The sequence below is a fragment of the Garra rufa genome, chromosome 2 (assembly GCF_049309525.1).
Source record: "Garra rufa chromosome 2, GarRuf1.0, whole genome shotgun sequence".
Classification (NCBI taxonomy): Eukaryota; Metazoa; Chordata; class Actinopteri; order Cypriniformes; family Cyprinidae; genus Garra; species Garra rufa.
Genome location: NC_133362.1, coordinates 71,570,554 through 71,591,780, shown reverse-complemented (window position 1 = coordinate 71,591,780; position 21,227 = coordinate 71,570,554). Strand labels below are relative to the sequence as shown.

At 44.1% G+C, this 21,227-nt stretch overlaps 31 non-coding genes across 31 annotated transcripts; 26 read left to right on the top strand and 5 right to left on the bottom strand.

Annotated features, from left to right (window-relative positions):
• The first annotated feature begins 2,226 nt into the window (after positions 1 to 2,226).
• Positions 2,227 to 2,299, top strand: trnav-aac (transfer RNA valine (anticodon AAC)). Its single transcript has one exon. It is a non-coding gene; the product is annotated as a tRNA-Val (tRNA).
• Positions 2,300 to 2,425: 126 nt separating this feature from the next.
• Positions 2,426 to 2,498, top strand: trnav-cac (transfer RNA valine (anticodon CAC)). Its single transcript has one exon. It is a non-coding gene; the product is annotated as a tRNA-Val (tRNA).
• Positions 2,499 to 3,281: 783 nt separating this feature from the next.
• On the top strand, positions 3,282 to 3,354 carry trnav-aac (transfer RNA valine (anticodon AAC)). Its single transcript has one exon. It is a non-coding gene; the product is annotated as a tRNA-Val (tRNA).
• Positions 3,355 to 3,480: 126 nt separating this feature from the next.
• On the top strand, positions 3,481 to 3,553 carry trnav-cac (transfer RNA valine (anticodon CAC)). The gene has a single exon. It is a non-coding gene; the product is annotated as a tRNA-Val (tRNA).
• A 783-nt stretch (positions 3,554 to 4,336) lies between these two features.
• Positions 4,337 to 4,409, top strand: trnav-aac (transfer RNA valine (anticodon AAC)). The gene has a single exon. It is a non-coding gene; the product is annotated as a tRNA-Val (tRNA).
• Positions 4,410 to 4,535: 126 nt separating this feature from the next.
• On the top strand, positions 4,536 to 4,608 carry trnav-cac (transfer RNA valine (anticodon CAC)). Its single transcript has one exon. It is a non-coding gene; the product is annotated as a tRNA-Val (tRNA).
• A 1,457-nt stretch (positions 4,609 to 6,065) lies between these two features.
• Positions 6,066 to 6,138, top strand: trnav-aac (transfer RNA valine (anticodon AAC)). Its single transcript has one exon. It is a non-coding gene; the product is annotated as a tRNA-Val (tRNA).
• Positions 6,139 to 6,264: 126 nt separating this feature from the next.
• On the top strand, positions 6,265 to 6,337 carry trnav-cac (transfer RNA valine (anticodon CAC)). The gene has a single exon. It is a non-coding gene; the product is annotated as a tRNA-Val (tRNA).
• Positions 6,338 to 7,120: 783 nt separating this feature from the next.
• Positions 7,121 to 7,193, top strand: trnav-aac (transfer RNA valine (anticodon AAC)). Its single transcript has one exon. It is a non-coding gene; the product is annotated as a tRNA-Val (tRNA).
• Positions 7,194 to 7,319: 126 nt separating this feature from the next.
• On the top strand, positions 7,320 to 7,392 carry trnav-cac (transfer RNA valine (anticodon CAC)). Its single transcript has one exon. It is a non-coding gene; the product is annotated as a tRNA-Val (tRNA).
• Positions 7,393 to 8,374: 982 nt separating this feature from the next.
• On the top strand, positions 8,375 to 8,447 carry trnav-cac (transfer RNA valine (anticodon CAC)). The gene has a single exon. It is a non-coding gene; the product is annotated as a tRNA-Val (tRNA).
• Positions 8,448 to 9,230: 783 nt separating this feature from the next.
• trnav-aac (transfer RNA valine (anticodon AAC)) lies at positions 9,231 to 9,303 on the top strand. Its single transcript has one exon. It is a non-coding gene; the product is annotated as a tRNA-Val (tRNA).
• Positions 9,304 to 9,429: 126 nt separating this feature from the next.
• Positions 9,430 to 9,502, top strand: trnav-cac (transfer RNA valine (anticodon CAC)). The gene has a single exon. It is a non-coding gene; the product is annotated as a tRNA-Val (tRNA).
• A 982-nt stretch (positions 9,503 to 10,484) lies between these two features.
• On the top strand, positions 10,485 to 10,557 carry trnav-cac (transfer RNA valine (anticodon CAC)). The gene has a single exon. It is a non-coding gene; the product is annotated as a tRNA-Val (tRNA).
• Positions 10,558 to 11,340: 783 nt separating this feature from the next.
• On the top strand, positions 11,341 to 11,413 carry trnav-aac (transfer RNA valine (anticodon AAC)). Its single transcript has one exon. It is a non-coding gene; the product is annotated as a tRNA-Val (tRNA).
• A 126-nt stretch (positions 11,414 to 11,539) lies between these two features.
• Positions 11,540 to 11,612, top strand: trnav-cac (transfer RNA valine (anticodon CAC)). The gene has a single exon. It is a non-coding gene; the product is annotated as a tRNA-Val (tRNA).
• A 466-nt stretch (positions 11,613 to 12,078) lies between these two features.
• Positions 12,079 to 12,151, top strand: trnav-cac (transfer RNA valine (anticodon CAC)). The gene has a single exon. It is a non-coding gene; the product is annotated as a tRNA-Val (tRNA).
• A 783-nt stretch (positions 12,152 to 12,934) lies between these two features.
• On the top strand, positions 12,935 to 13,007 carry trnav-aac (transfer RNA valine (anticodon AAC)). The gene has a single exon. It is a non-coding gene; the product is annotated as a tRNA-Val (tRNA).
• A 126-nt stretch (positions 13,008 to 13,133) lies between these two features.
• trnav-cac (transfer RNA valine (anticodon CAC)) lies at positions 13,134 to 13,206 on the top strand. The gene has a single exon. It is a non-coding gene; the product is annotated as a tRNA-Val (tRNA).
• Positions 13,207 to 14,188: 982 nt separating this feature from the next.
• On the top strand, positions 14,189 to 14,261 carry trnav-cac (transfer RNA valine (anticodon CAC)). The gene has a single exon. It is a non-coding gene; the product is annotated as a tRNA-Val (tRNA).
• A 783-nt stretch (positions 14,262 to 15,044) lies between these two features.
• On the top strand, positions 15,045 to 15,117 carry trnav-aac (transfer RNA valine (anticodon AAC)). The gene has a single exon. It is a non-coding gene; the product is annotated as a tRNA-Val (tRNA).
• A 126-nt stretch (positions 15,118 to 15,243) lies between these two features.
• trnav-cac (transfer RNA valine (anticodon CAC)) lies at positions 15,244 to 15,316 on the top strand. The gene has a single exon. It is a non-coding gene; the product is annotated as a tRNA-Val (tRNA).
• Positions 15,317 to 16,298: 982 nt separating this feature from the next.
• trnav-cac (transfer RNA valine (anticodon CAC)) lies at positions 16,299 to 16,371 on the top strand. The gene has a single exon. It is a non-coding gene; the product is annotated as a tRNA-Val (tRNA).
• A 783-nt stretch (positions 16,372 to 17,154) lies between these two features.
• trnav-aac (transfer RNA valine (anticodon AAC)) lies at positions 17,155 to 17,227 on the top strand. The gene has a single exon. It is a non-coding gene; the product is annotated as a tRNA-Val (tRNA).
• A 126-nt stretch (positions 17,228 to 17,353) lies between these two features.
• Positions 17,354 to 17,426, top strand: trnav-cac (transfer RNA valine (anticodon CAC)). Its single transcript has one exon. It is a non-coding gene; the product is annotated as a tRNA-Val (tRNA).
• A 982-nt stretch (positions 17,427 to 18,408) lies between these two features.
• Positions 18,409 to 18,481, top strand: trnav-cac (transfer RNA valine (anticodon CAC)). The gene has a single exon. It is a non-coding gene; the product is annotated as a tRNA-Val (tRNA).
• Positions 18,482 to 18,723: 242 nt separating this feature from the next.
• Positions 18,724 to 18,797, bottom strand: trnat-agu (transfer RNA threonine (anticodon AGU)). Its single transcript has one exon. It is a non-coding gene; the product is annotated as a tRNA-Thr (tRNA).
• Positions 18,798 to 19,340: 543 nt separating this feature from the next.
• On the bottom strand, positions 19,341 to 19,414 carry trnat-ugu (transfer RNA threonine (anticodon UGU)). The gene has a single exon. It is a non-coding gene; the product is annotated as a tRNA-Thr (tRNA).
• A 711-nt stretch (positions 19,415 to 20,125) lies between these two features.
• Positions 20,126 to 20,199, bottom strand: trnat-ugu (transfer RNA threonine (anticodon UGU)). The gene has a single exon. It is a non-coding gene; the product is annotated as a tRNA-Thr (tRNA).
• A 428-nt stretch (positions 20,200 to 20,627) lies between these two features.
• Positions 20,628 to 20,701, bottom strand: trnat-ugu (transfer RNA threonine (anticodon UGU)). The gene has a single exon. It is a non-coding gene; the product is annotated as a tRNA-Thr (tRNA).
• Positions 20,702 to 21,153: 452 nt separating this feature from the next.
• On the bottom strand, positions 21,154 to 21,227 carry trnai-aau (transfer RNA isoleucine (anticodon AAU)). Its single transcript has one exon. It is a non-coding gene; the product is annotated as a tRNA-Ile (tRNA).

Below are 21,227 nucleotides of genomic sequence, written 5' to 3'. Positions count from 1 at the left end.
AAAAATATTTATGTGACAAAGTACAGTATGGGTGGAAGGGATATATGGAATTTTTTTTAAATAAAGGTGGAGGATGTGGTGAGGAAGGACTGTTTATGGCTTTTAAAAAACCTATGACTGAGAAAATGCCAATGTTTTATCAAGAAGTATTTAGTGCTTGGGCTGAGTTTTTGGTTAATGTTAATTATGAATGTGACAATATAAATCAAGTACTTGACCAGCCATTATTTCTGAATCCAAAAATTAAAAGGGGAGGGAAAATGCTTTATAATAAGTTGTTTATGAGGGCGGGAGTTAGGAAAGTGAAAGACATGGCATATGAATATGTTAAAGGTTTTTTGCCAAATAGAGCTATATATGATTGTGTAGTAGGATGGGATGATGAAATTGAGAAATCTAAAGTGGATTGTGAATGTGAAAACATTAAAACAAGCCTACCAGAAGGGTGGGTGCAAAGGATTGAGAAAGAGACTGTAAAAATAGGAGATTGGGGATTTCCTGAAATGTATGTTATAGATAAAAAGGGAAAAAAGTTTTTGTGTCAGTTAAATGTGAAAACATGTTATAAGATGATGGTGAAAAAGGAAATCAAAATGCCTGCCTCTGAGGTGGTTTGGCCAAGGGTATTCCCTGGAATAAATGTAAAGACAATTTGGAGGAATTTAAATGTGAAATACAATGGACTGGATTGTGAAAACCTGGACTTTAAATTAAGGCATAATAGAATATATACAAAGGTGGTGATTCATCAAATGAACAAAAATGTAAAATGAGAATGTGATGTATGTGGGACAGAGCCAGAAACATTAATGCACATTTTTTTTGAATGCAAAGAGTTGGAAGCATTTCATACAGAACTAAAAGTGTTGGTGAAAAAAGGAACGGGGAAAGATGTGATAGGGGATGAATGGAGAAAGCTGTTTTTGTTTGGGATAAACATGAATAAAAAGGATAGGAAAGTGAATTTATGGAACTTTGTATTAAGTAATGCAAGATATGCGATATGGGTAAGGAGGAATATGGCGTATTATGATAAGAAAAAAGTGGATGTAAGGGCAATGTTCAAGACGATTTTAAGGAAAAATGTGTATTTGATGTGGAAATGTTTGCCTAAAGAGGAATTTGAAAAGGCTTTTGTGGAAGGCAATGAGCTGGTTTGTATAGAAGAGGGAAAAGGGTTATGTATAAAATTTTGATAAATATGATTTACGATGAGTCTTGCATCAAAATGTCATTGTTTTGATTTGGGTTTGTGGTTTGTATTTATGTTGTGTTTTTGAAGTGATATACACATGTCATAAGTTTGAAGATGTAAAGATGTGAAATTGAATTATTTTTGTCATGTAAATATTTATTTTGTACTTTTTGATAATAAAAAAAAAAAAAAAAAATCACGTTCGCCTCTCACGCGAAAGGTCCCCAGTTCGAAACTGGGTGGAAACAGGTACTGGCTTTTTCCAAAATTGCTTAAGCCAGGCTCTGCTGCATTCTTAGTCAACACTACAAAGGCCTCTTCTGCCAAGTAGTGTTAAAAGAAGAGAGGCTCCCCGTCAGGTTTCTGTAGTGGTCATCACGTTTGCTTTACACGCGAAAGGTCCTCGGTTCCAAACTGAGCGGAAACAGCTTTTTGCCTTGGACGTAAAACATTAATTGTTTGCATCGTCAGACGAGAGATTTAGTAATCTTTTCCTTTATAGGTTTTTCAACAAGCGATCACCACGAGAATGCTGGCTGTCTTCTCTGCACAAGTTTCTGTAGTGTAATGGTTATCACGTTCACCTCACACACAAAAGGTCCCCAGTTTGAAACTGTTTTGAAACAGCTGTTGGCTTTTTCCAAAATTGTTTAAGTAGGGATCTACTGCTTTCTTCGTAAACACTACAAATGCCTTCTGCCAAGTGGATTTACCGAGCAGAAACAGAGTTTCTCTTTTGTGGGAAAACATGAAATGTTTGCAAAGTCAGGTGAGGTGTTTAATTATCTTTTCCTTAGTTCGCTCTTCCACAAGCGATCACCAGGAGATTGCTGGCAGTCGTCTCTGCGAAGGATTCCATAGTGTAGTGGTTGTCACGTTTGCCGCATGCGAAAGGTCCCCAGTTCGAAACTTGGTGGTAACAGCTGGTGGCTTTTTCCAAAATTGCTTAAGTAGGGATCTGTTGCTTTCTTCGTCAACACTACAAAGGCCTTCTGCCAAGCCGAGTTAAAAGAACGGTGGACCCTAATCAAGTTTCTGTAGTGTAGTGGTCATCACGTTCGCCTAACACGCGAAAGGTCCTCGGTTCGAAACCGAGCAGAAACAGTGTTTCTCTTTTGTTGGTAAACATGAACTGTTTGCAAAGTCAGGGGAGGGATTTAGTTATCTTTTCCTTTATTCGTTTTACAGCAAGCGATCACCAGGAGATTGCTGGCTGTGTATTTTTTGCAAGTTTCCATAGTGTAGTGGTTATCACGTTCGCCTCACACGCGAAAGGTCCCCAGTTCGAAACTGGGTGGAAACAGCTACTGGCTTTTTCCAAAATTACTTAAACCAGGCTCTGCTGCATTCTTAGTCAACACTACAAAGGCCTCTTCTGCCAAGTAGTGTTAAAAGAAGAGTGGCTCCCCGTCAGGTTTCTGTAGTGGTCATCACGTTCGCTTTACACGCGAAAGGTCCTCGGTTCCAAACTGAGCGGAAACAGCTTTTTGCCTTGAACGTAAAACATTAATTGTTTGCATCGTCAGACGAGAGATTTAGTAATCTTTTCCTTTATAGATTTTTCAACAAGCGATCACCACGAGATTGCTGGCTGTCTTCTCTGCACAAGTTTCTGTAGTGTAATGGTTATCACGTTCACCTCACACACGAAAGGTCCCCAGTTTGAAACTTTTTTGAAACAGCTGTTGGCTTTTTCCAAAATTGTTTAAGTAGGGATCTACTGCTTTCTTCGTAAACACTACAAATGCCTTCTGCCAAGTGGATTTACCGAGCAGAAACAGAGTTTCTCTTTTGTGGGAAAACATGAAATGTTTGCAAAGTCAGGTGAGGTGTTTAATTATCTTTTCCTTAGTTCGCTCTTCCACAAGCGATCACCAGGAGATTGCTGGCAGTCGTCTCTGTGAAGGATTCCATAGTGTAGTGGTTGTCACGTTTGGCTCATGCGAAAGGTCCCCAGTTCGAAACTTGGTGGTAACAGCTGGTGGCTTTTTCCAAAATTGCTTAAGTAGGGATCTGTTGCTTTATTCGTCAACACTACAAAGGCCTTCTGCCAAGCCGAGTTAAAAGAACGGTGGATCCTAATCAAGCTTCTGTAGTGTAGTGGTCATCACGTTCGCCTAACACGCGAAAGGTCCTCGGTTCGAAACCGAGCAGAAACAGTGTTTCTCTTTCGTGGGTAAACATGAACTGTTTGCAAAGTCAGGGGAGGGATTTAGTTATCTTTTCCTTTATTCGTTTTACAGCAAGCGATCACCAGGAGATTGCTGGCTGTGTATTTTTTGCAAGTTTCCATAGTGTAGTGGTTATCACGTTCGCCTCACACGCGAAAGGTCCCCAGTTCGAAACTGGGTGGAAACAGCTACTGGCTTTTTCCAAAATTACTTAAACCAGGCTCTGCTGCATTCTTAGTCAACACTACAAAGGCCTCTTCTGCCAAGTAGTGTTAAAAGAAGAGTGGCTCCCCGTCAGGTTTCTGTAGTGGTCATCACGTTCGCTTTACACGCGAAAGGTCCTCGGTTCCAAACTGAGCGGAAACAGCTTTTTGCCTTGAACGTAAAACATTAATTGTTTGCATCGTCAGACGAGAGATTTAGTAATCTTTTCCTTTATAGATTTTTCAACAAGCGATCACCACGAGATTGCTGGCTGTCTTCTCTGCACAAGTTTCTGTAGTGTAATGGTTATCACGTTCACCTCACACACGAAAGGTCCCCAGTTTGAAACATTTTTGAAACAGCTGTTGGCTTTTTCCAAAATTGTTTAAGTAGGGATCTACTGCTTTCTTCGTAAACACTACAAATGCCTTCTGCCAAGTGGATTTACCGAGCAGAAACAGAGTTTCTCTTTTGTGGGAAAACATGAAATGTTTGCAAAGTCAGGCGAGGTGTTTAATTATCTTTTCCTTAGTTCGCTCTTCCACAAGCGATCACCAGGAGATTGCTGGCAGTCGTCTCTGCGAAGGATTCCATAGTGTAGTGGTTGTCACGTTTGCTGCATGCGAAAGGTCCCCAGTTCGAAACTTGGTGGTAACAGCTGGTGGCTTTTTCCAAAATTGCTTAAGTAGGGATCTGTTGCTTTCTTCGTCAACACTACAAAGGCCTTCTGCCAAGCCGAGTTAAAAGAACGGTGGATCCTAATGAAGTTTCTGTAGTGTAGTGGTCATCACGTTCGCCTAACACGCGAAAGGTCCTCGGTTCGAAACCGAGCAGAAACAGAGTTTCTCTTTTGTGGGTAAACATGAACTGTTTGCAAAGTCAGGGGAGGGATTTAGTTATCTTTTCCTTTATTCGTTTTACAGCAAGCGATCACCAGGAGATTGCTGACTGTGTACTTTTTGCAAGTTTCCATAGTGTAGTGGTTATCACGTTCGCCTCACACGTGAAAGGTCCCCAGTTCGAAACTGGGTGGAAACAGGTACTGGCTTTTTCCAAAATTGCTTAAGCCAGGCTCTGCTGCATTCTTAGTCAACACTACAAAGGCCTCTTCTGCCAAGTAGTGTTAAAAGAAGAGAGACTCCCCGTCAGGTTTCTGTAGTGGTCATCACGTTTGCTTTACACGCGAAAGGTCCTCGGTTCCAAACTGAGCGGAAACAGCTTTTTGCCTTGGACGTAAAACATTAATTGTTTGCATCGTCAGACGAGAGATTTAGTAATCTTTTCCTTTATTGGTTTTTCAACAAGCGATCACCACGAGATTGCTGGCTGTCTTCTCTGCACAAGTTTCTGTAGTGTAATGGTTATCACGTTCACCTCACACACAAAAGGTCCCCAGTTTGAAACTGTTTTGAAACAGCTGTTGGCTTTTTCCAAAATTGTTTAAGTAGGGATCTACTGCTTTCTTCGTAAACACTACAAATGCCTTCTGCCAAGTGGATTTACCGAGCAGAAACAGAGTTTCTCTTTTGTGGGAAAACATGAAATGTTTGCAAAGTCAGGTGAGGTGTTTAATTATCTTTTCCTTAGTTCACTCTTCCACAAGCGATCACCAGGAGATTGCTGGCAGTCGTCTCTGCGAAGGATTCCATAGTGTAGTGGTTGTCACGTTTGCCGCATGCGAAAGGTCCCCAGTTCGAAACTTGGTGGTAACAGCTGGTGGCTTTTTCCAAAATTGCTTAACCCAGGCTCTGCTGCATTCTTAGTCAACACTACAAAGGCCTCTTCTGCCAAGTAGTGTTAAAAGAAGAGAGGCTCCCCGTCAGGTTTCTGTAGTGGTCATCACGTTCGCTTTACACGCGAAAGGTCCTCGGTTCCAAACTGAGCGGAAACAGCTTTTTGCCTTGGACGTAAAACATTAATTGTTTGCATCGTCAGATGAGAGATTTAGTAATCTTTTACTTTATAGGTTTTTCAACAAGCGATCACCAAGAGATTGCTGGCTGTCTTCTCTGCACAAGTTTCTGTAGTGTAATGGTTATCACGTTCACCTCACACACAAAAGGTCCCCAGTTTGAAATTGTTTTGAAACAGCTGTTGGCTTTTTCCAAAATTGTTTAAGTAGGGATCTACTGCTTTCTTCGTAAACACTACAAATGCCTTCTGCCAAGTGGATTTACCGAGCAGAAACAGAGTTTCTCTTTTGTGGGAAAACATGAAATGTTTGCAAAGTCAGGTGAGGTGTTTAATTATCTTTTCCTTAGTTCGCTCTTCCACAAGCGATCACCAGGAGATTGCTGGCAGTCGTCTCTGCGAAGGATTCCATAGTGTAGTGGTTGTCACGTTTGCCGCATGCGAAAGGTCCCCAGTTCGAAACTTGGTGGTAACAGCTGGTGGCTTTTTCCAAAATTGCTTAAGTAGGGATCTGTTGCTTTCTTCGTCAACACTACAAAGGCCTTCTGCCAAGCCGAGTTAAAAGAACGGTGGACCCTAATCAAGTTTCTGTAGTGTAGTGGTCATCACGTTCGCCTAACACGCGAAAGGTCCTCGGTTCGAAACCGAGCAGAAACAGTGTTTCTCTTTTGTTGGTAAACATGAACTGTTTGCAAAGTCAGGGGAGGGATTTAGTTATCTTTTCCTTTATTCGTTTTACAGCAAGCGATCACCAGGAGATTGCTGGCTGTGTATTTTTTGCAAGTTTCCATAGTGTAGTGGTTATCACGTTCGCCTCACACGCGAAAGGTCCCCAGTTCGAAACTGGGTGGAAACAGCTACTGGCTTTTTCCAAAATTACTTAAACCAGGCTCTGCTGCATTCTTAGTCAACACTACAAAGGCCTCTTCTGCCAAGTAGTGTTAAAAGAAGAGTGGCTCCCCGTCAGGTTTCTGTAGTGGTCATCACGTTCGCTTTACACGCGAAAGGTCCTCGGTTCCAAACTGAGCGGAAACAGCTTTTTGCCTTGAACGTAAAACATTAATTGTTTGCATCGTCAGACGAGAGATTTAGTAATCTTTTCCTTTATAGATTTTTCAACAAGCGATCACCACGAGATTGCTGGCTGTCTTCTCTGCACAAGTTTCTGTAGTGTAATGGTTATCACGTTCACCTCACACACGAAAGGTCCCCAGTTTGAAACTTTTTTGAAACAGCTGTTGGCTTTTTCCAAAATTGTTTAAGTAGGGATCTACTGCTTTCTTCGTAAACACTACAAATGCCTTCTGCCAAGTGGATTTACCGAGCAGAAACAGAGTTTCTCTTTTGTGGGAAAACATGAAATGTTTGCAAAGTCAGGTGAGGTGTTTAATTATCTTTTCCTTAGTTCGCTCTTCCACAAGCGATCACCAGGAGATTGCTGGCAGTCGTCTCTGTGAAGGATTCCATAGTGTAGTGGTTGTCACGTTTGGCTCATGCGAAAGGTCCCCAGTTCGAGACTTGGTGGTAACAGCTGGTGGCTTTTTCCAAAATTGCTTAAGTAGGGATCTGTTGCTTTATTCGTCAACACTACAAAGGCCTTCTGCCAAGCCGAGTTAAAAGAACGGTGGATCCTAATCAAGTTTCTGTAGTGTAGTGGTCATCACGTTCGCCTAACACGCGAAAGGTCCTCGGTTCGAAACCGAGCAGAAACAGAGTATCTCTTTTGTGGGTAAACATGAACTGTTTGCAAAGTCAGGGGAGGGATTTAGTTATCTTTTCCTTTATTCGTTTTACAGCAAGCGATCACCAGGAGATTGCTGACTGTGTACTTTTTGCAAGTTTCCATAGTGTAGTGGTTATCACGTTCGCCTCACACGTGAAAGGTCCCCAGTTCGAAACTGGGTGGAAACAGGTACTGGCTTTTTCCAAAATTGCTTAAGCCAGGCTCTGCTGCATTCTTAGTCAACACTACAAAGGTCTCTTCTGCCAAGTAGTGTTAAAAGAAGAGAGACTCCCCGTCAGGTTTCTGTAGTGGTCATCACGTTTGCTTTACACGCGAAAGGTCCTCGGTTCCAAACTGAGCGGAAACAGCTTTTTGCCTTGGACGTAAAACATTAATTGTTTGCATCGTCAGACGAGAGATTTAGTAATCTTTTCCTTTATTGGTTTTTCAACAAGCGATCACCACGAGATTGCTGGCTGTCTTCTCTGCACAAGTTTCTGTAGTGTAATGGTTATCACGTTCACCTCACACACAAAAGGTCCCCAGTTTGAAACTGTTTTGAAACAGCTGTTGGCTTTTTCCAAAATTGTTTAAGTAGGGATCTACTGCTTTCTTCGTAAACACTACAAATGCCTTCTGCCAAGTTGATTTACCGAGCAGAAACAGAGTTTCTCTTTTGTGGGAAAACATGAAATGTTTGCAAAGTCAGGTGAGGTGTTTAATTATCTTTTCCTTAGTTCGCTCTTCCACAAGCGATCACCAGGAGATTGCTGGCAGTCGTCTCTGCGAAGGATTCCATAGTGTAGTGGTTGTCACGTTTGCCGCATGCGAAAGGTCCCCAGTTCGAAACTTGGTGGTAACAGCTGGTGGCTTTTTCCAAAATTGCTTAAGTAGGGATCTGTTGCTTTCTTCGTCAACACTACAAAGGCCTTCTGCCAAGCCGAGTTAAAAGAACGGTGGACCCTAATCAAGTTTCTGTAGTGTAGTGGTCATCACGTTCGCCTAACACGCGAAAGGTCCTCCGTTCGAAACCGAGCAGAAACAGTGTTTCTCTTTTGTTGGTAAACATGAACTGTTTGCAAAGTCAGGGGAGGGATTTAGTTATCTTTTCCTTTATTCGTTTTACAGCAAGCGATCACCAGGAGATTGCTGGCTGTGTATTTTTTGCAAGTTTCCATAGTGTAGTGGTTATCACGTTCGCCTCACACGCGAAAGGTCCCCAGTTCGAAACTGGGTGGAAACAGCTACTGGCTTTTTCCAAAATTACTTAAACCAGGCTCTGCTGCATTCTTAGTCAACACTACAAAGGCCTCTTCTGCCAAGTAGTGTTAAAAGAAGAGTGGCTCCCCGTCAGGTTTCTGTAGTGGTCATCACGTTCGCTTTACACGCGAAAGGTCCTCGGTTCCAAACTGAGCGGAAACAGCTTTTTGCCTTGAACGTAAAACATTAATTGTTTGCATAGTCAGACGAGAGATTTAGTAATCTTTTCCTTTATAGATTTTTCAACAAGCGATCACCACGAGATTGCTGGCTGTCTTCTCTGCACAAGTTTCTGTAGTGTAATGGTTATCACGTTCACCTCACACACGAAAGGTCCCCAGTTTGAAACTTTTTTGAAACAGCTGTTGGCTTTTTCCAAAATTGTTTAAGTAGGGATCTACTGCTTTCTTCGTAAACACTACAAATGCCTTCTGCCAAGTGGATTTACCGAGCAGAAACAGAGTTTCTCTTTTGTGGGAAAACATGAAATGTTTGCAAAGTCAGGTGAGGTGTTTAATTATCTTTTCCTTAGTTCGCTCTTCCACAAGCGATCACCAGGAGATTGCTGGCAGTCGTCTCTGTGAAGGATTCCATAGTGTAGTGGTTGTCACGTTTGGCTCATGCGAAAGGTCCCCAGTTCGAGACTTGGTGGTAACAGCTGGTGGCTTTTTCCAAAATTGCTTAAGTAGGGATCTGTTGCTTTATTCGTCAACACTACAAAGGCCTTCTGCCAAGCCGAGTTAAAAGAACGGTGGATCCTAATCAAGTTTCTGTAGTGTAGTGGTCATCACGTTCGCCTAACACGCGAAAGGTCCTCGGTTCGAAACCGAGCAGAAACAGAGTTTCTCTTTTGTGGGTAAACATGAACTGTTTGCAAAGTCAGGGGAGGGATTTAGTTATCTTTTCCTTTATTCGTTTTACAGCAAGCGATCACCAGGAGATTGCTGACTGTGTACTTTTTGCAAGTTTCCATAGTGTAGTGGTTATCACGTTCGCCTCACACGTGAAAGGTCCCCAGTTCGAAACTGGGTGGAAACAGGTACTGGCTTTTTCCAAAATTGCTTAAGCCAGGCTCTGCTGCATTCTTAGTCAACACTACAAAGGTCTCTTCTGCCAAGTAGTGTTAAAAGAAGAGAGACTCCCCGTCAGGTTTCTGTAGTGGTCATCACGTTTGCTTTACACGCGAAAGGTCCTCGGTTCCAAACTGAGCGGAAACAGCTTTTTGCCTTGGACGTAAAACATTAATTGTTTGCATCGTCAGACGAGAGATTTAGTAATCTTTTCCTTTATTGGTTTTTCAACAAGCGATCACCACGAGATTGCTGGCTGTCTTCTCTGCACAAGTTTCTGTAGTGTAATGGTTATCACGTTCACCTCACACACAAAAGGTCCCCAGTTTGAAACTGTTTTGAAACAGCTGTTGGCTTTTTCCAAAATTGTTTAAGTAGGGATCTACTGCTTTCTTCGTAAACACTACAAATGCCTTCTGCCAAGTTGATTTACCGAGCAGAAACAGAGTTTCTCTTTTGTGGGAAAACATGAAATGTTTGCAAAGTCAGGTGAGGTGTTTAATTATCTTTTCCGTAGTTCGCTCTTCCACAAGCGATCACCAGGAGATTGCTGGCAGTCGTCTCTGCGAAGGATTCCATAGTGTAGTGGTTGTCACGTTTGCCGCATGCGAAAGGTCCCCAGTTCGAAACTTGGTGGTAACAGCTGGTGGCTTTTTCCAAAATTGCTTAAGTAGGGATCTGTTGCTTTCTTCGTCAACACTACAAAGGCCTTCTGCCAAGCCGAGTTAAAAGAACGGTGGACCCTAATCAAGTTTCTGTAGTGTAGTGGTCATCACGTTCGCCTAACACGCGAAAGGTCCTCCGTTCGAAACCGAGCAGAAACAGTGTTTCTCTTTTGTTGGTAAACATGAACTGTTTGCAAAGTCAGGGGAGGGATTTAGTTATCTTTTCCTTTATTCGTTTTACAGCAAGCGATCACCAGGAGATTGCTGGCTGTGTATTTTTTGCAAGTTTCCATAGTGTAGTGGTTATCACGTTCGCCTCACACGCGAAAGGTCCCCAGTTCGAAACTGGGTGGAAACAGCTACTGGCTTTTTCCAAAATTACTTAAACCAGGCTCTGCTGCATTCTTAGTCAACACTACAAAGGCCTCTTCTGCCAAGTAGTGTTAAAAGAAGAGTGGCTCCCCGTCAGGTTTCTGTAGTGGTCATCACGTTCGCTTTACACGCGAAAGGTCCTCGGTTCCAAACTGAGCGGAAACAGCTTTTTGCCTTGAACGTAAAACATTAATTGTTTGCATCGTCAGACGAGAGATTTAGTAATCTTTTCCTTTATAGATTTTTCAACAAGCGATCACCACGAGATTGCTGGCTGTCTTCTCTGCACAAGTTTCTGTAGTGTAATGGTTATCACGTTCACCTCACACACGAAAGGTCCCCAGTTTGAAACTTTTTTGAAACAGCTGTTGGCTTTTTCCAAAATTGTTTAAGTAGGGATCTACTGCTTTCTTCGTAAACACTACAAATGCCTTCTGCCAAGTGGATTTACCGAGCAGAAACAGAGTTTCTCTTTTGTGGGAAAACATGAAATGTTTGCAAAGTCAGGTGAGGTGTTTAATTATCTTTTCCTTAGTTCGCTCTTCCACAAGCGATCACCAGGAGATTGCTGGCAGTCGTCTCTGTGAAGGATTCCATAGTGTAGTGGTTGTCACGTTTGGCTCATGCGAAAGGTCCCCAGTTCGAGACTTGGTGGTAACAGCTGGTGGCTTTTTCCAAAATTGCTTAAGTAGGGATCTGTTGCTTTATTCGTCAACACTACAAAGGCCTTCTGCCAAGCCGAGTTAAAAGAACGGTGGATCCTAATCAAGTTTCTGTAGTGTAGTGGTCATCACGTTCGCCTAACACGCGAAAGGTCCTCGGTTCGAAACCGAGCAGAAACAGAGTTTCTCTTTTGTGGGTAAACATGAACTGTTTGCAAAGTCAGGGGAGGGATTTAGTTATCTTTTCCTTTATTCGTTTTACAGCAAGCGATCACCAGGAGATTGCTGACTGTGTACTTTTTGCAAGTTTCCATAGTGTAGTGGTTATCACGTTCGCCTCACACGCGAAAGGTCCCCAGTTCGAAACTGGGTGGAAACAGGTACTGGCTTTTTCCAAAATTGCTTAAGCCAGGCTCTGCTGCATTCTTAGTCAACACTACAAAGGCCTCTTCTGCCAAGTAGTGTTAAAAGAAGAGAGGCTCCCCGTCAGGTTTCTGTAGTGGTCATCACATTTGCTTTACACGCGAAAGGTCCTCGGTTCCAAACTGAGCGGAAACAGCTTTTTGCCTTGGACGTAAAACATTAATTGTTTGCATCGTCAGACGAGAGATTTAGTAATCTTTTCCTTTATAGGTTTTTCAACAAGCGATCACCACGAGAATACTGGCTGTCTTCGCCTAACACGCGAATGGTCCTCGGTTCGAAACCGAGCAGAAACAGTGTTTCTCTTTTGTTGGTAAACATGAACTGTTTGCAAAGTCAGGGGAGGGATTTAGTTATCTTTTCCTTTATTCGTTTTACAGCAAGCGATCACCAGGAGATTGCTGGCTGTGTACTTTTTGCAAGTTTCCATAGTGTAGTGGTTATCACGTTCGCCTCACACGCGAAAGGTCCCCAGTTCGAAACTGGGTGGAAACAGGTACTGGCTTTTTCCAAAATTGCTTAAGCCAGGCTCTGCTGCATTCTTAGTCAACACTACAAAGGCCTCTTCTGCCAAGTAGTGTTAAAAGAAGAGAGACTCCCCGTCAGGTTTCTGTAGTGGTCATCACGTTTGCTTTACACGCGAAAGGTCCTCGGTTCCAAACTGAGCGGAAACAGCTTTTTGCCTTGGACGTAAAACATTAATTGTTTGCATCGTCAGACGAGAGATTTAGTAATCTTTTCCTTTATAGGTTTTTCAACAAGCGATCACCACGAGATTGCTGGCTGTCTTCTCTGCACAAGTTTCTGTAGTGTAATGGTTATCACGTTCACCTCACACACAAAAGGTCCCCAGTTTGAAACTGTTTTGAAACAGCTGTTGGCTTTTTCCAAAATTGTTTAAGTAGGGATCTACTGCTTTCTTCGTAAACACTACAAATGCCTTCTGCCAAGTGGATTTACTGAGCAGAAACAGAGTTTCTCTTTTGTGGGAAAACATGAATTGTTTGCAAAGTCAGGTGAGGTGTTTAATTATCTTTTCCTTAGTTCGCTCTTCCACAAGCGATCACCAGGAGATTGCTGGCAGTCGTCTCTGCGAAGGATTCCATAGTGTAGTGGTTGTCACGTTTGCCGCATGCGAAAGGTCCCCAGTTCGAAACTTGGTGGTAACAGCTGGTGGCTTTTTCCAAAATTGCTTAAGTAGGGATCTGTTGCTTTCTTCGTCAACACTACAAAGGCCTTCTGCCAAGCCGAGTTAAAAGAACGGTGGATCCTAATCAAGTTTCTGTAGTGTAGTGGTCATCACGTTCGCCTAACACGCGAAAGGTCCTCGGTTCGAAACCGAGCAGAAACAGTGTTTCTCTTTTGTTGGTAAAAATGAACTGTTTGCAAAGTCAGGGGAGGGATTTAGTTATCTTTTCCTTTATTCGTTTTACAGCAAGCGATCACCAGGAGATTGCTGACTGTGTACTTTTTGCAAGTTTCCATAGTGTAGTGGTTATCACGTTCGCCTCACACGTGAAAGGTCCCCAGTTCGAAACTGGGTGGAAACAGGTACTGGCTTTTTCCAAAATTGCTTAAGCCAGGCTCTGCTGCATTCTTAGTCAACACTACAAAGGCCTCTTCTGCCAAGTAGTGTTAAAAGAAGAGAGACTCCCCGTCAGGTTTCTGTAGTGGTCATCACGTTTGCTTTACACGCGAAAGGTCCTCGGTTCCAAACTGAGCGGAAACAGCTTTTTGCCTTGGACGTAAAACATTAATTGTTTGCATCGTCAGACGAGAGATTTAGTAATCTTTTCCTTTATTGGTTTTTCAACAAGCGATCACCACGAGATTGCTGGCTGTCTTCTCTGCACAAGTTTCTGTAGTGTAATGGTTATCACGTTCACCTCACACACAAAAGGTCCCCAGTTTGAAACTGTTTTGAAACAGCTGTTGGCTTTTTCCAAAATTGTTTAAGTAGGGATCTACTGCTTTCTTCGTAAACACTACAAATGCCTTCTGCCAAGTGGATTTACCGAGCAGAAACAGAGTTTCTCTTTTGTGGGAAAACATGAAATGTTTGCAAAGTCAGGTGAGGTGTTTAATTATCTTTTCCTTAGTTCGCTCTTCCACAAGCGATCACCAGGAGATTGCTGGCAGTCGTCTCTGCGAAGGATTCCATAGTGTAGTGGTTGTCACGTTTGCCGCATGCGAAAGGTCCCCAGTTCGAAACTTGGTGGTAACAGCTGGTGGCTTTTTCCAAAATTGCTTAAGTAGGGATCTGTTGCTTTCTTCGTCAACACTACAAAGGCCTTCTGCCAAGCCGAGTTAAAAGAACGGTGGACCCTAATCAAGTTTCTGTAGTGTAGTGGTCATCACGTTCGCCTAACACGCGAAAGGTCCTCCGTTCGAAACCGAGCAGAAACAGTGTTTCTCTTTTGTTGGTAAACATGAACTGTTTGCAAAGTCAGGGGAGGGATTTAGTTATCTTTTCCTTTATTCGTTTTACAGCAAGCGATCACCAGGAGATTGCTGGCTGTGTATTTTTTGCAAGTTTCCATAGTGTAGTGGTTATCACGTTCGCCTCACACGCGAAAGGTCCCCAGTTCGAAACTGGGTGGAAACAGCTACTGGCTTTTTCCAAAATTACTTAAACCAGGCTCTGCTGCATTCTTAGTCAACACTACAAAGGCCTCTTCTGCCAAGTAGTGTTAAAAGAAGAGTGGCTCCCCGTCAGGTTTCTGTAGTGGTCATCACGTTCGCTTTACACGCGAAAGGTCCTCGGTTCCAAACTGAGCGGAAACAGCTTTTTGCCTTGAACGTAAAACATTAATTGTTTGCATCGTCAGACGAGAGATTTAGTAATCTTTTCCTTTATAGATTTTTCAACAAGCGATCACCACGAGATTGCTGGCTGTCTTCTCTGCACAAGTTTCTGTAGTGTAATGGTTATCACGTTCACCTCACACACGAAAGGTCCCCAGTTTGAAACTTTTTTGAAACAGCTGTTGGCTTTTTCCAAAATTGTTTAAGTAGGGATCTACTGCTTTCTTCGTAAACACTACAAATGCCTTCTGCCAAGTGGATTTACCGAGCAGAAACAGAGTTTCTCTTTTGTGGGAAAACATGAAATGTTTGCAAAGTCAGGTGAGGTGTTTAATTATCTTTTCCTTAGTTCGCTCTTCCACAAGCGATCACCAGGAGATTGCTGGCAGTCGTCTCTGCGAAGGATTCCATAGTGTAGTGGTTGTCACGTTTGGCTCATGCGAAAGGTCCCCAGTTCGAGACTTGGTGGTAACAGCTGGTGGCTTTTTCCAAAATTGCTTAAGTAGGGATCTGTTGCTTTATTCGTCAACACTACAAAGGCCTTCTGCCAAGCCGAGTTAAAAGAACGGTGGATCCTAATCAAGTTTCTGTAGTGTAGTGGTCATCACGTTCGCCTAACACGCGAAAGGTCCTCGGTTCGAAACCGAGCAGAAACAGAGTTTCTCTTTTGTGGGTAAACATGAACTGTTTGCAAAGTCAGGGGAGGGATTTAGTTATCTTTTCCTTTATTCGTTTTACAGCAAGCGATAACCAGGAGATTGCTGACTGTGTACTTTTTGCAAGTTTCCATAGTGTAGTGGTTATCACGTTCGCCTCACACGCGAAAGGTCCCCAGTTCGAAACTGGGTGGAAACAGGTACTGGCTTTTTCCAAAATTGCTTAAGCCAGGCTCTGCTGCATTCTTAGTCAACACTACAAAGGCCTCTTCTGCCAAGTAGTGTTAAAAGAAGAGAGACTCCCCGTCAGGTTTCTGTAGTGGTCATCACGTTTGCTTTACACGCGAAAGGTCCTCGGTTCCAAACTGAGCGGAAACAGCTTTTTGCCTTGGACGTAAAACATTAATTGTTTGCATCGTCAGACGAGAGATTTAGTAATCTTTTCCTTTATTGGTTTTTCAACAAGCGATCACCACGAGATTGCTGGCTGTCTTCTCTGCACAAGTTTCTGTAGTGTAATGGTTATCACGTTCACCTCACACACAAAAGGTCCCCAGTTTGAAACTGTTTTGAAACAGCTGTTGGCTTTTTCCAAAATTGTTTAAGTAGGGATCTACTGCTTTCTTCGTAAACACTACAAATGCCTTCTGCCAAGTGGATTTACCGAGCAGAAACAGAGTTTCTCTTTTGTGGGAAAACATGAAATGTTTGCAAAGTCAGGTGAGGTGTTTAATTATCTTTTCCTTAGTTCGCTCTTCCACAAGCGATCACCAGGAGATTGCTGGCAGTCGTCTCTGCGAAAGATTCCATAGTGTAGTGGTTGTCACGTTTGCCGCATGCGAAAGGTCCCCAGTTCGAAACTTGGTGGTAACAGCTGGTGGCTTTTTCCAAAATTGCTTAAGTAGGGATCTGTTGCTTTCTTCGTCAACACTACAAAGGCCTTCTGCCAAGCCGAGTTAAAAGAACGGTGGATCCTAATCAAGTTTCTGTAGTGTAGTGGTCATCACGTTCGCCTAACACGCGAAAGGTCCTCCGTTCGAAACCGAGCAGAAACAGTGTTTCTTTTTTGTTGGTAAACATGAACTGTTTGCAAAGTCAGGGGAGGGATTTAGTTATCTTTTCCTTTATTCGTTTTACAGCAAGCGATCACCAGGAGATTGCTGACTGTGTACTTTTTGCAAGTTTCCATAGTGTAGTGGTTATCACGTTCGCCTCACACGCGAAAGGTCCCCAGTTCGAAACTGGGTGGAAATAGGTACTGGCTTTTTCCAAAATTGCTTAAGCCAGGCTCTGCTGCATTCTTAGTCAACACTACAAAGGCCTCTTCTGCCAAGTAGTGTTAAAAGAAGAGAGGCTCCCCGTCAGGTTTCTGTAGTGGTCATCACGTTTGCTTTACACGCGAGAGGTCCTCGGTTCCAAACTGAGCGGAAACAGCTTTTTGCCTTGGACGTAAAACATTAATTGTTTGCATCGTCAGACGAGAGATTTAGTAATCTTTTCCTTTATAGGTTTTTCAACAAGCGATCACCACGAGAATGCTGGCTGTCTTCTCTGCACAAGTTTCTGTAGTGTAATGGTTATCACGTTCACCTCACACACAAAAGGTCCCCAGTTTGAAACTGTTTTGAAACAGCTGTTGGCTTTTTCCAAAATTGTTTAAGTAGGGATCTACTGCTTTCTTCGTAAACACTACAAATGCCTTCTGCCAAGTGGATTTACCGAGCAGAAACAGAGTTTCTCTTTTGTGGGAAAACATGAAATGTTTGCAAAGTCAGGTGAGGTGTTTAATTATCTTTTCCTTAGTTCGCTCTTCCACAAGCGATCACCAGGAGATTGCTGGCAGTCGTCTCTGCGAAGGATTCCATAGTGTAGTGGTTGTCACGTTTGCCGCATGCGAAAGGTCCCCAGTTCGAAACTTGGTGGTAACAGCTGGTGGCTTTTTCCAAAATTGCTTAAGTAGGGATCTGTTGCTTTCTTCGTCAACACTACAAAGGCCTTCTGCCAAGCCGAGTTAAAAGAACGGTGGACCCTAATCAAGTTTCTGTAGTGTAGTGGTCATCACGTTCGCCTAACACGCGAAAGGTCCTCGGTTCGAAACCGAGCAGAAACAGTGTTTCTCTTTTGTTGGTAAACATGAACTGTTTGCAAAGTCAGGGGAGGGATTTAGTTATCTTTTCCTTTATTCGTTTTACAGCAAGCGATCACCAGGAGATTGCTGGCTGTGTACTTTTTGCAAGTTTCCATAGTGTAGTGGTTATCACGTTCGCCTCACACGTGAAAGGTCCCCAGTTCGAAACTGGGTGGAAACAGGTACTGGCTTTTTCCAAAATTGCTTAAGCCAGGCTCTGCTGCATTCTTAGTCAACACTACAAAGGCCTCTTCTGCCAAGTAGTGTTAAAAGAAGAGAGACTCCCCGTCAGGTTTCTGTAGTGGTCATCACGTTTGCTTTACACGCGAAAGGTCCTCGGTTCCAAACTGAGCGGAAACAGCTTTTTGCCTTGGACGTAAAACATTAATTGTTTGCATCGTCAGACGAGAGATTTAGTAATCTTTTCCTTTATTGGTTTTTCAACAAGCGATCACCACGAGATTGCTGGCTGTCTTCTCTGTATAAGTTTCTGTAGTGTAATGGTTATCACGTTCACCTCACACACAAAAGGTCCCCAGTTTGAAACTGTTTTGAAACAGCTGTTGGCTTTTTCCAAAATTGTTTAAGTAGGGATCTACTGCTTTCTTCGTAAACACTACAAATGCCTTCTGCCAAGTGGATTTACCGAGCAGAAACAGAGTTTCTCTTTTGTGGGAAAACATGAAATGTTTGCAAAGTCAGGTGAGGTGTTTAATTATCTTTTCCTTAGTTCGCTCTTCCACAAGCGATCACCAGGAGATTGCTGGCAGTCGTCTCTGCGAAGGATTCCATAGTGTAGTGGTTGTCACGTTTGCCGCATGCGAAAGGTCCCCAGTTCGAAACTTGGTGGTAACAGCTGGTGGCTTTTTCCAAAATTGCTTAAGTAGGGATCTGTTGCTTTCTTCGTCAACACTACAAAGGCCTTCTGCCAAGCCGAGTTAAAAGAACGGTGGACCCTAATCAAGTTTCTGTAGTGTAGTGGTCATCACGTTCGCCTAACACGCAAAAGGTCCTCGGTTCGAAACCGAGCAGAAACAGTGTTTCTCTTTTGTTGGTAAACATGAACTGTTTGCAAAGTCAGGGGAGGGATTTAGTTATCTTTTCCTTTATTCGTTTTACAGCAAGCGATCACCAGGAGATTGCTGGCTGTGTAGTTTTTGCAAGTTTCCATAGTGTAGTGGTTATCACGTTCGCCTCACACGTGAAAGGTCCCCAGTTCGAAACTGGGTGGAAACAGGTACTGGCTTTTTCCAAAATTGCTTAAGCCAGGCTCTGCCCGTAAGGGGGTAGCAAGCAGAGCCGCGTGAAGGCTGACCTTTCGGGTCTGTGGCCGTCCAACGGTAAGAGAGCGCAGGCTCTCTCTGCAGGAAGGACAGGCCCTAGGGTCTCTGCACAATTGCGGTGTCGTTTGAAAGGCAGAGGCACTGTAAGGGCCTCAGGTCCAAGGGAGAGCAAAAAGATCCAACCTGTCGTTTGCAAGTCTCCGCTGGGATTCGAACCCAGGATCTCCTGTTTACTAGACAGGCGCTTTAACCAACTAAGCCACGGCGCCACTCCTCTTGTTAGGCGTGGGGAGGGCGGCTCAGAGGATGCATGAATCAACACTTCGAACATCCTGCTGCCTCCACTTGATGCAAGACAGTGATTGCCATACCAAAAATGAATTGGTTCTTGGGCATGTTTTGTTACCTTTTAAATATGATTGACTTTTTTTTTAATCAATGTACGCTGAGAACAGGAGGCCTCAAAATGGTTTCTGCTGTGCGAGGGCAACACTGTGCAGTATGGGCTTAACAAAATGGCAAAAAGCGTGACTCTGGTGAGACTCAAAACCACAACCTTTGAATGGCCTCATCTGGAATTCTAGAAGTCCAATGCACTATCCATTGCGCCACAGAGCCGGTCAATATGCCAGGCTGGGCCACTGAGGGCTTTTCTTACAGATTTGTGCCTATCCAGCTCAGCCGAGTGGCACACTGTGTGGGCAGAAAGACAGGTCCTCAGGTTTTTGCACAATTGAGGCACGGTTCAAAAATATACAGTGTAGTTAGGGTCTCCCATCCAACAGTGAGGCAAGAGACAGCCACCGGTGGAAAGGCACCGCTGGGATTCGAACCCAGGATCTCCTGTTTACAAGACAGGCGCTTTGACCAGCTAAGCCACGGCGCCACCTCGGTTGGATCCGTTAGCCTGGGATGCTATCCTTCAAAAGCAGGTGAGAGGGTAGTGTTGCAAGAGAAACCGCCCGCTAACCTCAAGCTTCTCTGTGTCCCCATTCGCCGTCCGTTTTTTGGTAAAGCACGAGCTCGGCTGTATTGTGGCGCGCAGCCAAAGGCATCGCTGGGATTCGAACACAGGATCTCCTGTTTACTAGACTAGCCTGGCAGCACGTTCGCCCACCGGGAGGGCGACTCAGACGATCCAGGCTTCCAGAGAAGAGGCCAATGAATTGGTTCTTGGGCATGTTTTGTTACCTTTTAAATATGATTGACTTTTTTTTAAATCAATGTACGCTGAGAACAGGAGGCCTCAAAATGGCTTCTGCTGTGCGAGGGCAACACTGTGCAGTATGGGCTTAACAAAATGGCAAAAAGCGTGACTCTGGTGAGACTCAAAACCACAACCTTTGAATGGCCTCATCTGGAATTCTAGAAGTCCAATGCACTATCCATTGCGCCACAGAGCCGGTCAAAATGCCAGGCTGAGCCACTGAGGGCTTTTCTTACAGATTTGTGCCTATCCAGCTCAGCCGAGTGGCACGCTGTTTGGGCAGAAAGACAGGTCCTCAGGTCTTTGCACAATTGAGGCACGGTTCAAAAATATACAGTGTAGTTGGGGTCTCCCATCCAACAGTGAGGCCAGAGACAGCCACCGGTGGAAAGGCACCGCTGGGATTCAAACCCAGGATCTCCTGTTTACAAGACAGGCGCTTTGACCAGCTAAGCCACGGCGCCACCTCGGTTGGATCCGTTAGCCTGGGATGCTATCCTTCAAAAGCAGGTGAGAGGGTAGTGTTGCAAGAGAAACCGCCCGCTAACCTCGAGCTTCTCTGTGTCCCCATTCGCCGTCCGTTTTTTGGTAAAGCACGAGCTCGGCTGTATTGTGGCGCGCAACCAAAGGCATCGCTGGGATTCGAACGCAGGATCTCCTGTTTACTAGACTAGCCTGGCAGCACGTTCGCCCTCCGGGAGGGCGACTCAGACGATCCAGGCTTCCAGAGAAGAGTCCAGGGGTTGGCTGACCGTGCGCTGGACAGCTTTAAGGCGTTTGCCGACAACTGAGTCTGGGCGATTTGCAAAATTACCCACTCGCTGCCCTTGCTATCCCTGTTTGCGGGTCGCTTTTGGAAAAGTTTGCGCTTGCTGGACTGGAAAACCGCCCAAGGCACCGCTGGGATTTGAACCCAAGATCTTCTGTTTACAAGACAGGCACTTTAACCAACTAAGCCACGGCGCCACCCCGCACGTAAAGGGGTGGGGAGGGCGGCTCAGAGGATGCATGAATCAACACTTTGAATGTCCTGCTGCCTCCACTTGATGCAAGACAGTGATTGCCATACCTCACTGAATTGGTTCTTGGGCATGTTTTGCTACCTTTTAAATATGATTGACATTTTTTTTTTTAAATCAATGTACACTGAGAACAGGAGGCCTCAGAATGGTTTCTGCTGTCTGAGGGCAACACTCTTATTATGGCCTTAGTATGGGCTTAACAAAATTCCAAAAAGCACAAATCTGATGGGACTCGAACCCACAACTTTTGAATGGACTCATCTGGCAGTCTAGAAGCCCAACACGCTATCCATTGTGCCAGAGAGCACGTCCAGCTTGGCCGAGTGGCAAGCTGTGCACTGAGCAAGCAGGTCTGTGCACAATTTAGGGACTCTTGCTGGACTAGAGCTCAGCCCAAGGGACCGCTGGGATTTGAACCCAGAATCTCCTGTTCATTAGACAGGCGCTTTGACCAACTAAGCCACGGCGCC